Below are 13,460 nucleotides of genomic sequence, written 5' to 3'. Positions count from 1 at the left end.
TGCCGGTCGATCTCCATCGTCGAGCTGCCCCAAAGTCCTTCTCCAAGTCATCAACAAGACCCCAACTACTCCTATGACATCATGCAGATGGATGTGGACAACTTTTTCAACAATCCCTAAGGTACCATCATCACGTTCACTTGTAAATATCATTGCATTTCATAGTTGTGTTTTGTTTTTAATCTTGAATCCTCTTACAAATTTCTTTCACACAGAGGACTGTGTGATTTAAGTTTGGGGGAGGGTTTGAGATAGCATTTGATGTTGTGTTTTGTGATCTTATTTCAAATTTTTAGCATCTTCATATTAGTATTTGCATAGCATCTAAGGCATAGAAAAACCCTAAAAATTTGAAATTTTTTGAAAAAATCTTTATAAAAAAAGAGTGTTCATGTAGTTTGCATTGCATATTAGGATCATATTTAGCATGTTTCATGTAAGATTGTATAATATTTGCATTAGGGATCTATGATAAGCATTTCCTTGTTAGCTTGCTTAATTCACTAGACTAGGATCAATGCCCAAGTTAATAGTACTTTGATGCTAGTTGAGTAGTTAGAAGCATACGATTGAACCAAGCCTTGAATTCTTGCATTGCATTTGGTCTAAATTGAAGCATGTTGAGATTTGAAACCATTTCCTATTTATAAGAACCTAATATTGACTTATAATTATCAATGTGTGCATTGCTTTAAACTCATGGATACTATATACATATTTGGATCATCTTTCTCCTTTTTACCACTCTTGTTGATCCAAGTAGCTGATTAAATCATTAAGATCAGTTCCCCTACCCCTAAACCAAACCTTCTTTCAAGCCTTGTTTATTCTTGAGTGTGTGAGGCCTATTTTTGGGATTGAGCTTGGTAGAAAGTGTTAGGTTTGAACTGACAAGAGTAAGACCTTGTGTAGTTCTAGTTTGCATTTTTCAAACTAGATAGGACTAGGTGGTTCACTTGTTGGGTCTGGGACTTGGCTGTTATAAAAAGAAAAGAAAGAAAAGAGAAAGAAAAAGGGTAGAGTCTTTAAGAGGAGATTGTGTTTAAGCAAAGTCTAGTGAAAGGATGGGAAGTAAAATATTGTTTAAGATGGTTCTAGTTAAGGAAAAGAAAAAGAAGAAAAGAAAAGTTTAGCAAAATGCTTTTATGTCTTAAGAATAAGAAGAAAAGAAACCATAGCAATAAGAAAGAATACCCCATTCCACTAGAAAGATCAAGTAAGAAAACATCTCCTAAGACTTGAAAACCAAAAGAGAAAAGGGTTAAAGAGAAAAGAAGAAGTAAAGGGTAGCACTAGGATCATTTGGGTTTAGATTGCTAGGATAAACACTTTGGGTGCCTTTGGGTAGACAAGGTTTTGTTCTTGTATGTGTCTAAGTGTTCTTACCTTTAGCATTCTTCTAAAGCTCAATTCATTTTTATGAGAGAACCTTGATATTGATAAGCCCTACTCTAAAAAGAGACCATCATTGTCTCAAAACCCTTTATTACCAAGCCAAATGAGTTTAAGCATTGCATAGAATTGATTCATGTTCTTGTTTAATGAATGTTAAAGGAAATGGTTGATTTGAATGCATGTGGATGTCTTAGGCTCAAATCAATAAAGGTTGTGAAATGCTTGTCTAAAGTCTTTGATTCTATCTCATTCAACTTGGATCATAGTACTAGTAACTTGGACATTGATTCTAGATGGTCTATTTGCAAGCTTTAGGAGCTGAGATCCCACTTTCAAACCTCACTTACCTTCTTACGTCTTGCTTATTTGCTTGAGGGAAAGCAAAGACTAAGATTGGGGGTGTTGATGTTCATATATTTTACCTTGTTTTCCCTTAGTTTATTCACATCTTTTGCATCTTTTGCTATCCATTTTAACCATTATTGTGTAGCTTTAGCACTAATCATGCATTAGAGTTTAGTTGCATTGCATTTGCATCTTTTCATGCATAAAAAGGTGATTTTGGAGCTTTGGAGCATGGAAGCAATGGAGAAGAGATGTGAAGCAATCATGAGGAGGAAACAAGGGAGTTTAGGCTGAAGAACCAAGGTCCAGAGTCCAACTCGACCGCACACTCGACCAGAAACTCGACCGTGTGCTGAGGAGGACTCGACCGAGTGGTGATTGCACGAAAGAAGCCAGCTCGACCAAGCCACTCGACCGAGCACTGGTCGAGTTGACCGAGCTGTTGACTACTTTGACTTTTTGTATTTTTAGGGCTTCCACCTCTTCTCCTATATAAAATCTTGTACCTGCAGCCACCAAAAGAGTCCAGCTTTTTAGATATTCTCTAAACCTAGTTTTTACCCTTTTGGGAATTATTCTTTTTGCACTTTTATTTTTCTTAGATCTTGTACTTGAAAAAGACTAAATTCCTCAATAGTGTTGGTTTCATAACTTTCTTAATATTGAGAATTTGAGTTTGATCCTTGCATCAATATTGAAGATCTTTGTTTCATCTTTCTAATAATACAAGTTTCAATATTTTCTGGGTTTTTGACTTTGTTCATCATGTATTGTTGTGAGTAGCTTGCTTAGGATCTTGAGGATGGGTTAGGATGGATTGATCTTGTGGCTTGTGTGATTTGGTCAAGCTTGATTGTTGTAGATCTCTTCTAGGCTATATGTTCTTAATGCTGATCCTATATCTGAGAGGGTAGGATCTGATCTCAAGCTTCTTAGCATCACACCAATGTTTAAGAAGCATAGATAAGGCTAGATCTAGAGCTTACCATTAGGCTTGCTAAGAGATTAGAGGTCTTGTTTGGTTTGAGATGTATTGCTTAATGCCTGCTTGTGTAGATTCTTTACTGTGTGAGAACAAGTCTAGAATTGCATAGGTTTGATTGTTTCTTGACCATGAGAGTGGGAGAAACTTGTCTTAGACTTATATGTCTAGAGGTTAGCTCAAAGTTTGCTTGAGATTTGTTGACCAAGTTAGATAACCACAATGATTAGTTCATCCCATGGATCCATCCTCAGGACTTTCTTTGTTTATTGATTTTAAAGTCTTAATCCTGTTGCTTGCTTGTTGTTTGATTCGTATTTGCATTGCTCTATTTTTATTGTGTTGCTCTGTTTTCCGGATTTAACCAACTCGACCTCCCACTCGACCTACACTCGGTCGAGTGCTTGCTCGAGTTCATCCCCAGAACTCTTGTTTATGATTTGTGATTGTCCTGTTTCATTCCTTTCTCATTCTAGTTGCATTCATTTAGTTTTCAGTTCATTAATTGTCTTGCATTAGTTCATTAGTAGTAGTTTCTATTTCTGTTCTTGCTTCGTTACTGTTGCAATCATTCAGTTTCATTTGCATTTAGTTCTTAGTTCTTGTAGTTTACTTTCTGCATCTTTACATTTCCATCTTAGGATTGTTAGTGACAAACAATCTTTACATTTGTCTTAACTTAGATTCATATGCATATCCTAATTGTTCACAAACACTCATTTAGGATTGATACCTCTTATACTGCAACAACATAAGGGGAATTGAAACACCCATCCATCACTCCATTCATATCACCATTGCATACATTCATCATCATTCACCACCATATAAACCTTGTTTCAGTGTGTTTTGTGACATTTAGGATCCATACTAGTCTAAGATTAAGTTCGTTTATGCACTTGTGAAGTTGCTGGATTCGAATCTTCTGTTGCTGGGTTGTCTTGAGTTTCAGGTACCCACTCGACTAACCACTCGACCGAGCAGTGATCGAGCACCTGATCGAGTCAGAAGCCGTCTCTATTTGGACACCACTTCCCAGTCGCCTTAACCGCCTACACGAGCCTGAGCTCAACTGTGTACCTGTTCGAGTCTGTACTCGTGTCTGTTGATGCACACAAGGTCTAAGGGGAAAGAAAATCTGCAAAAGCCTCTTAACAACATCCATAGGCTGCAAAAAGGTTTGGGAAATCAGAAAAGAAGAGTAGTTCAAGTTCAGCAAGAGGATCAAGTCATCATGGATCAACAAGCTAACCATGAGCAGAGACCTAGGCACATTGGTGCTGGAGATGCACCCAACACACACAACCAAAGAGCTGGTATTTTGCGTCCTACAGTTCCTAATAATAATTTTGAGATCAAGAGTGGATTGATTTCCATGATTCAAGCCAACAAGTTCCATGGGTTGCCAATGGAGGATCCACTAGATCACCTTGATGAGTTTGACAGAATCTGTGGTCTTACCAAGATTAATGGAGTGAGTGAAGATGGATTCAAGTTGAGGCTCTTCCCATTCTCACTTGGAGACAAGGCACACCTTTGGGAGAAGACTCTTCATACTGGAGCAATAACCACATGGGATGCTTGCAAGAAGGCTTTCTTGGCAAAATTCTTCTCAAATGCAAGGACTGCTAGATTGAGGAATGAAATTTCTGGGTTTGCTCAAAGAAACAATGAAAGCTTTTGTGAAGCTTGGGAGAGGTTCAAAGGATTTCAGACTCAGTGTCCTCACCATGGCTTCAACAATGAGTCCCTACTTAGCACATTGTATAGAGGAGTGCTTCCCAAGATCAGGATGCTTCTTGACACAGCCTCTAATGGCAACTTCCTTAACAAGAATGTGGAAGAAGGCTGGGAATTAGTTGAGAATCTTGCTCAGTCAGATGGGAACTATAATGAGGACTATGACAGAATCATAAGGTCATCATCAAATGATCAAGAGGACAAGTACAAGAAGGACTTGAAGATGGTAAATGAGAAGCTTGACAAGATCCTTCTTAGCCAACAAAAGTCAATTCACTTCATTGGTGAAGAAGAGATTCCTGTTCAAGAGGGGGAGACTGAATTTGCTGAGCTCTGTTATATGCAAAACCAGAGTGGATTCAAAGGCTACAACCAAGGAGGGTTCAAGAACAACAACCTCTCCTATAGGAGCACCAATGTAGCTAATCCACAAGACCAAGTGTATCCACCTCAACAACCTCAACAACAACAAAACGATGTCCCCAAACAACAACATCAAGTGTTCCAGCCTCAGTTGTGTCCCCCACCAGGGTTTCAGACTAACCAAGGCCAAGAACAAGACTTAAGAGCTATGATGCAACAGTTGTTGATTGGGCAATCACAAGAAAAGATTGAGGAAGCCAAACAGTTTGCTGAGTTGAATCAAAGGCTCACATCCTAGTATAATGATCTTAACATGAAGTTTGAAGGTCTCAACTCAAGAGTGAAGTATATGGAGAGCAACATTGCCTCTACTTCTGCTCCTAAACCCAACCAACTCCCTGGAAAAGCTGTTAAAAATCCAAGGGAGTACACTGCAAAAGCCATCCATATCTCTGATAAGGAAGTCACTGAGGACAGTAATGTTCAAGATGGGGAGGATTGGTCAGTTATTGAAGCTTTGAGTGAAGTTTGTGCAGAGAAATGTGAATCCGACATTGCACTCGACCAGGTACTCGAGCTAGCACTCGATCGAGTGCCTGATCAAGTGGTCAATCGAGCTGAAGGATCAGGAGCTGTTAAACCTGCTAAGTACATTCCTCCTGCTTACAAACCACCTCTACCATTCCCAGGATGTTTCAAAGCACAAAGGATCAAGGAATTAAGGGAAATAATTGAGAAAAAGGAGATGTTGGCTAAGCAACAAAAGGATGAGGAAGCTTTGAAGGAAGAAGCTGTGGTTGAGAACAAGAGGAAGTGATGGCTTTACAAGAGATCATCATTGCTTATCAAGAAGACGAGAGAGGACCTGCCTTGGAACAGTATGAACCTTATCCTCTCTATAGAGATTTTTTGCTTGATATGTCAAAGAAGAAGGCTCAACCTCAAGATGAGAAGGATCTTGAGAACCTTGGAGGAGTGATCATCCCAATTAAGCTTAAGGATCCAGGACCATTCTATCTGCCTTGCACAATCAGTTACCTCCACTACAACCAATGCCTTTGTGATTTGGGAGCTTCAACTAGTGTGATGCCATACTCCATAGCTCAAAAGCTTGGGAGAACTGATTTCAAATCCACCAACCTCCATGTATGCCTAGCTGATGGGTCAAACAGAGAAGTAGTTGGAAGGTTGGAGATGGACAAGGAACCTGAAGATCCAATCATCCTTGGGAGGCCATTCTTAGCCACTGTTGGAGCAGTCATTGATGTCAAGGAAGGTCTTGTGACCTTGAATATTGCAGAGGGTATAGTTATGAAGTTCAACATCTATAACCCAACCAACCTTCCTACCATTGATGATCAGCCTTTTATTATCAAGGACAAAGGTGGTCAAGAGGTCTTAAGTGATAAAGCAACTCCAAAGGCTGAGCTCTCACTTCAAGAGGATTCTGTGGAGAAGCTTAAGAGGTCAGTTCAAGAGCTGACTAGTATGGTTGAGGATCTCCAAGTTAAGCTGAACAAGAGGTCTTTGAAGAAAGCAAGACCAAGGCTCAAAATTAAGAAGAAATATGGTTTGTGTGCTAAGGGTGAGTTGATCAAGGATCAACTTCACAGTGACTAAGAGGTTCCAGGGAGGATTTCATCACCTCCTTGGTACCTAGACCAAGTCTAACAAGGAAACTAAAGTCAAGCTTAGTGACTCTAAACAAGCTCACTAGGGAGGAAGTCCCTAAGGTATCCTTTGTAAATATGGTTTAATTTCCTTGTAGTTTTGATGTGTTTTATTTTATATTTGTGTTGGACAGGCCTTTTAATATAAGTGTAGATGGGTAAGGAGAGATTTGGACTTGGAGAAGGAGAAACGCAAGCCCACTCGATCAGCCCACGAGAGGTACTCGACCGAGCTGGAATAGAAGTGCTCGATCGTGTACAGTCGAGTGTGGGGTCGAGTGGCAGAAAAAAGTAGGTCAAAGATTCCCAATTTAAATTTGAATGGTATGGACGCTCCACCCTTGTCTCCTTGTCCCCTTAGCTTCTTTATATAGAGCTTGCATGAGATTATACCTCTCACACTCTCTCATTTGCTCAAAACAACTAAATTCAAGTTTTAAAATCTCTCTCAAGTTCATCTTTTGCTCAAGCTTTGTTCTTTCAAGTTTTTGGGTCACTAACCTATTAACTTTGAGCTTTGAGTCTATTCCCTTCAGTTCTTTTTGAAAATGTCTTCAAAGATCACCAGGAAGTCTCAACAAACCGCTGCAAGCTCCATGGAACGTCGTGATGCTGGCCTTGAATCAAGAGGAGAAGCTGGAAAGACAACTCGACGCCCCACTCGATCATGCACTCGACCGAGTGGTGGTTTGAGCAGTCGGTCGAGCTAGATGCCGTGTCCAAGGAGAGAGTCAGTTGAGGAAGATCCTGAGAGGACTGAAGGTGAGGAAGAAAGGGAGCCAACTCTCAATGAGTTCATGAGGAGACACAAGGCCAAAGGGAAGGGGCCAGCAGTTGAGGTTGAGCAAGAGGAGAGTGAAAATGATAGTGAGAAAGAAAGTGAAGAAGAAGAGTTAGAGGATGATGGAGAAGCAGAATCTTGTGGGTTGTCAAAGAGGCAGCTTTATGATGCTTTCATGAGAATGGAGTTCCTGGGGACTAGATATCCTCACAAGGAAACCATGGAGAAGCTTGCCATTGATGAAGATGTGGAGTTTCTCTTTGAGAAGAGTAACTTAACCAAGTTCATGGGGCTTTGCATGGAGGGCTACAAGGAAGAAAGTTTTGAGTTCCTAGCCACTGTCAAGCTGACTATATATGCAAGGAAAGATGCTGAGTTTGGAGCTGGTCACATTGCTTTCACAATCAAGGGAATAGGTATGATCTTTCAATGAAGAAGATAGCAAATGTGTTTGGATTTGAGGTTGGGAGCAATAGGAGTTTGATGATTCCAAGAGAAGAACTCTATGCTGTTTGGGAAACCATTGGGGACAACAAACTCTACTCATCCTCCAATTCCAAGAGCTCAAGGATAAGGAGTCCAGTCCTAAGATACTTCCACAAAGCTCTTGCCAACACCTTCTTTGCAAGGAAGGAAACTGGGAATATCAATGAGCGAGAGCTTAAGATGATTGATATGGCTCTCAATGGGATCATCCTCAAGGCAAGAGATGGGACCATTATCCTTGGGAGCACTGTGGAGACTGACCTTGCAATGGTGCTCATAGACCATATGATATATTTGAGAAGTTGGGTAGGCAAGTTGGAGAACAAAGGCTCAAGAGGAGCACTAACCATTAGAGGCATCATTACTCCAATTCTACAAGCTGCCAAGGTCCCACTTAGAGGAGAAAGGGTCTCACCAAGATGGATTGACTCAAGCTACCTCACCTCTACTCTCATCCTAGCCAAGGAGATGCATCAAGGAAATAACATTTTCAATTTTGAGCTTCCAACACTTGGGAAGAAACAATTGATCTTGCCTAACCAAGAGTTCACCACCATTCAAGAAGGAGCCAACATTGACTTTTGGCCAGCTGAGGAGCACTTGTTTGATGGAGTAGTTCAAGCTAGAGTTGAGGAAGCTGGGAATGCACAAGTGGCTGATGGGGAGGAGCAGTTTTATTTTGAGGATTATGAGCCCAACCCAAGGGATAGTAGAGGAGTGAGGGAGACTACCAAGAGGTTTAACTCTTTTGCAAAAGTGGAGCAAGTGGCATGGGAAGAGGTTTGATAAGCTGAAGAAGAAGGTGACCAACATGGCTAAGTCTATCAAAGGCTTAAAGAAGGAGATTGCTGAGCTGAAGAGTGGAAACTCATCTCCAAGCCATTCAAGCCCTTTGAGGAGAAGTAGCTCAACTAGAGCACTTTCAAGAGTTGCAAACCCTTTGGAACCAGCTAGGGCCTCAATGTATGAGCCAAATTAGAGGAAGAGGAGCTCAAGTACCCGCGAACAACAGTTTTCGAGGCACTCGACCGGGTCACTCGAGTGCCCACTCGACCGAGCACCCTCGACGTACTCGACCGAGTACCAGCCCAGATCACCCTATGGCTTCCCACCTTTAGCTGCTTATCCAGGCTATTCAGGTTACCCTCCCATCCCACCTCAATACTTCATGGATCCAGCTCTCTACCTGCAGTTTTGCCAGCAGCAGGCTCAACATTTTGACACACGCGGTCCAGCTCGACCCCCCCACTCGAGCACGCACTCGACCGAGTGCCGGTTGATTGCTGTCGTCGAGCTGCCCCAATCTCCATCTCCAAGTCACCAACAAGACCCCAACTACTCCTTTGACAGCATGCAAGAGGATATGGACACCTTCTTCCACAACCCTTGAGGTACCACTATCACCTTCACTTGTAAATACCATTGCATCTCATATTATGTTTTGTTTTTGATTTTGAATCCTCTTACAAATTTCTTTCACAGAGAGGACTGTGTGATTTAAGTTTGGGGGGAGGGTTTGAGATAGCATTTGACATTGTGTTTTGTGTTCTTATTTCAAATTTTTAGCATCCTCATATTAGTATTTGCATAGCATCTAAGGCATAGAAAAACCCTAAAAATTTGAAAAACTTTTGCAAAAATCTTTATAAAAAAAAGAATGTTCATGTAGTTTGCATTGCATATTATGATCTTGTTTAGCATGTTTCAAATAGGATTGTGTAATATTTGCATTAGGGATCTATGATGAGTTTTTCTTGTTAGCTTGCTTATTCACTAGACTAGGATCAATGCCCAAGTTAATAGTACTTTGATGCTAATTGAGTAGTTAGAAGCATAAGATTGAACCAAGCCTTGATGTGAATTATTTGCATCAATGTAAATAAATCATTTCTTTAAGTGATGCAAATGTTTTTTACATCAATTATAAGTAATACAAATAATCAAAATAAGTGATATAACATGATCATTTTTTTGTAGTGTATAATTCATTTGTTATGTGTTATAAAAGTTTGAATTAGAGAATTTGTTAAAAACATTATTTTGAATATATTACCAAAAAAAATTGTTCTAATTTATTTTTCCGCGCATAGCGCGGGCCATTACACTAGTCTCATTATAAACTCCCGGAGTAGTTACTATAATAAAATGACCGAATAAAAAAATTACCTAAATGACAGAAAATGCTAACACATTTTAAAAAAAAAACTTACAAGATAGTAGTAGATTAATAATTCATCTTCATACATACAACACGCTCTTCACTCTAAACTTTGTTTCAACGTAGACAAAACCTAATTGCCATGTTGTAATAATAAATATTCTCTCCGTTTCAAAATATAAATGTTTTGGAGAAGTTTATTGTTTCATAATATATGATGTTTTCAAATTTCAATGCAACTTTTAGATTAGTTTAGTATTTTATATTATGCAGTATTGTTTCTATTGAACTTGTTAAAAGTAAAGACTTTTTAATCTGCGTGACTTGCTTAAAACATCATATATTTTGAAACGGAGAGAATACTATAAAGTGAAAAAAATAAAAAAATAAAAAAGAAAATATAAGAAAGAATATTCAAAAGTTTCCATGGGACACGATTTTGGACCGAAGATAGAAAAATACTTAGGTTCACCCCTAGGGGGTTCACTTGTTGGTTTGGTACTTGGCTGTTTTGAAAGGAAAAGAGGAAAAATAGAAAGAAAAAGGGTAGAGTCTTTAAGAGGAGAATGTGTTTAAGCAAAGTCTAGTGAAAGGATGGGAAGTAAAAAAATTGGTGAAGATGGTTCTAGTTAAAGAAAAGAAAACAAAGAAAAGAAAAGTCTAGCAAAAAGCTTGTATGTCTTAAGAATAAGAAGAAAAGAGAACCATAGCAAATAAGTAAGAATCCCCCATCCCACTAGAAAGATCAAATAAGAAACCTCTCCTAAGACTTAAAAACCAAAAGAGAAAAGAAGAAGTTAAAGGGTAGCACTAGGATCATTTGGGTTTAGATTGATAGGATAAAACACTTTGGGTACCTTTGGGTAGACAAGGTTTTGTTCTTGTATATGTCTAAGTGTTCTTACCTTTAGCATTCTTCTAAAGCTCAATCCATTTTATGAGAGAACCTTGATATTGACAAGCCCCACTCTAAAAAAAGAGACCATTATTGTCTCAAAACCTTTATCTCCAAGCCAAATGAGTTTTAAGCATTGCATAGAATTGATTCATGTTCTTGATTAATGAATGTTAAAGGAAATGGTTGATTTGAATGCATGTGGATATCCTAGGCTCAAATCAGTAAAGTCTTTAAGTACAGCTCATTCAACTTGCATCATAGTACTAGTAACTTGGACATTGATTCTAGATGGTCTATTTGCAAGCTTTAGGAGCTGAGATCCCACTTTCAAAACCTCACCTACCTTCTTATGTCTTGTTTATTTGCTTGAGGGCAAGCAAAGACTAAGTTTGGGAGTGTTGATGTTCATATATTTTACCATATTTTCCCTTAGTTTATTCACATCTTTTGCATCTTTTGCTAGCCATTTTCACCATTATTGCATAGCTTTAGGACTAATCATGCATTAGAGTTTAGTTGCATTGCATTTGCATCTTTTCATGCATAATCAGATGATTTTGGAGCTTAAGAAGCATGGAAGCAATGCTGAGGAGAAGTGAAGCAATCATGAAGGAAAAGCAAGAGAGTTAAGGCCGAAGAACCAAGGTCCAGAGTCCAACTCGACCGCACACTAGACCAGACACTCGACCGTGTGTTGAGGAGGACTCGACCGAGCACAGGTCGAGTTGACCGAGCCGTTGACTGTTTTGTCTTTTAGTATTTTTAGGGCTTCCACTCCCTCTCCTATATAAAGCCTTGTACCTGCAGCCACCAAAAGAGTCCAGCTTTTTAGATATTCTCTAAACCTAGTTTTTACCCTTTTGGGAATTATTCCTTTTGCACTTTTATTTTTCTTAGATCTTGTACTTGTTTTTAAGGAGAAAAGACTAAATTCTTCAATATTGTTGGTTCCATAACTTTCTTAATATTAAAAATTCGAGTTTGATTCTTTCTCCAATATTATAGATCTTTGTTTCATCTTTCTAATGATGCAAGTTTCGTATTTTTCTGGGTTTTTGACTTTGTTCATCATGTGTTCTTGTGAGTAGTTCTCTAGGATCTTGAGGATGGGTTAGGCTGGATTGATCTTGTGGTTTGTTTGATTTGGTCAAGCTTGATTGTTGTAGATCTCTTCTAGGCTAGATGTTCTTAATGCTGATCCTATATCTGAGAAGGTAGGGTTTGATTTCAAGAATCTTAGCATCACACCAATGTTTAAAAAGCCTAGATAAGTCTAGATCTAGAGCTTACCATTAGGCTTGCTAAGAGATTAGAGGTCTTGTTTGGTTTGAGATGTATTGCTTAATGCCTGCTTGTGTAGACTCTTTACTATGTGAGAACAAGTCTAGAGATGCATAGGTTTGATTGTTTCTTGCCATGAGAGTGGATGAAACTTGTCTTAGATTTATATGTCTAGAGATTAGCTCATAGTTTGCTTGAGATTTGTTGACCAAGTTAGATAACCACAATGATTAGTTCAGCCCATGAATCCCTCCTCAGGACCTTTTGTTTATTGATTTTTAAGTCTTAATCCTGTTGCTTACTTGTTGTTTGATTCGTTTTTGCATTGCTCTGTTTTTATTGTGTTGCTCTGTTTTTGCGTTTAGTCCAGCTCGACCCTGCACTCGATCTACACTCGATCGAGTGCTTGCTCGAGTTCTTCCCCGGAACTTTGGTTTATGATTTTTAGTTGTCCTGTCTTATCTCTAGTCTCATTCTATTTGCATTTCGGTTGCATTTACTTATTGTCCTGTTCATTATTGTCTTGCATTAGTTTATTTATTCTAGTTTATATTTCTGTTCTAGCTTCATATAAGTCATAATCATTATGTTCCATTTACATTTAGCATCTAGTTCTTGTAGTTTACTTTCTGCATTTTGCATTTTCATCAGAGGATTGTTAGTGACAAACAACCCTTACATTTGGCTTGACTTAGTCTCATATGCATGTCTTAATTGTTCACAAACACTCAGATAGGATTGACACCTCTTATACTGCAACTGCATAAGGGGAATTGAAACACCTTACCATCCATTCATTCATATCTCACCATTACATACATCATCACATAAATCACCCACACATACAAACCTTGTTTCAATCGAGTAGGTGGTCGGATAACAGGAAAAATCAGAAACACAATGAATAACGACCCGAGGCTGTACACAAAGTTGATGATCGAGTACCAGTTCGGGTAGAGGGTCGAGTTGATGTAAAACTGTAAACAATCAAAATACAAAAGCTCCTAAGGATGGGGTAATCGGTTCAAAAGTACTCCTAATCGATTTGGGATGCCTTACATGCCTCAAGCAATAAATTCCCTAGGCAATGAATCTCCAATCTTGCAAATCCACTCTCGTGGTAGAAACAATCAACACTAATCACTTCCTTACCCAACTCTCGATGGAGAAACATTACTAAGCAGGCATTAAGATCTGTTTCATTATTGCCAATAAACTCCTTACTCATCTAATCTCTTAGGCTAAGTAAGTAAATCTCTAGCATAGGTTAATTCAAGCAATTCATTGAACATCTCTTGGTGGTGATCTTCCTAAGATCTAGACTCAACCTCTCTGTCTGAACCTAGCATTAAGAACACCTA

At 39.0% G+C, this 13,460-nt stretch overlaps 1 non-coding gene across 1 annotated transcript; it reads right to left on the bottom strand.

Moving 5' to 3' along the window:
* Positions 1-4,352: 4,352 nt before the first annotated feature.
* On the bottom strand, positions 4,353-4,459 carry LOC147948691 (small nucleolar RNA R71). Its single transcript, XR_015586051.1, has one exon. It is a non-coding gene; the product is annotated as a small nucleolar RNA R71 (small nucleolar RNA).
* Positions 4,460-13,460: the final 9,001 nt, after the last annotated feature.

Source organism: Camelina sativa, chromosome 2 (genome assembly GCF_030686135.1).
Source record: "Camelina sativa cultivar CO46 ecotype springtype chromosome 2, ASM3068613v1".
NCBI lineage: Eukaryota > Viridiplantae > Streptophyta > Magnoliopsida > Brassicales > Brassicaceae > Camelina > Camelina sativa.
This window is presented reverse-complemented; position numbering and strand designations above follow the sequence as displayed.